The sequence below is a fragment of the Aptenodytes forsteri genome, unplaced genomic scaffold, assembly GCF_000699145.1.
Source record: "Aptenodytes forsteri isolate BGI_AS27 unplaced genomic scaffold, ASM69914v1 Scaffold284, whole genome shotgun sequence".
NCBI classification, from domain to species: domain Eukaryota; kingdom Metazoa; phylum Chordata; class Aves; order Sphenisciformes; family Spheniscidae; genus Aptenodytes; species Aptenodytes forsteri.
Genome location: NW_008794445.1, coordinates 584,773 through 585,190, shown reverse-complemented (window position 1 = coordinate 585,190; position 418 = coordinate 584,773).

Here is a 418-nt window from a genome sequence, read left to right as displayed (position 1 = left end):
TCGGAGAGTGGTTGCTACGCTCCTGCCGTTGATTTCACTGCCGGAGCTGGTAGTCAGCCCTGTGAGAAGGCCCGTGGCGCAGGGGAGGTGCTCTCCACAGAGCCAGGACATGGCCCTGCCAGGCCCTGCTTGTCCCAGACCTCTGTGCTGGGAAGTTCAGGGTGGGCAGCCACCCCCGGGGTGCCCAGCGTGCTCGCCATTCAGGTGGGGAACGCTGATCCGACTAGGTGAGCCGCGACGCCCCAGGGCCAGGCCAGCCCGAAGGCCCTGTCCCCCGGCAGCCCCCAGCTCAGCGATGTCCGCCCCCGGCCGCCCTGTCACCTCAGGGAGAGCGCGGCCCCTTCCTGCCCCGAATGCGACAGGCCGCTGCAGCTGGAGCCCAGCCCATCAGCAACTCCCGCTGTGCCCCCCCGGTCGC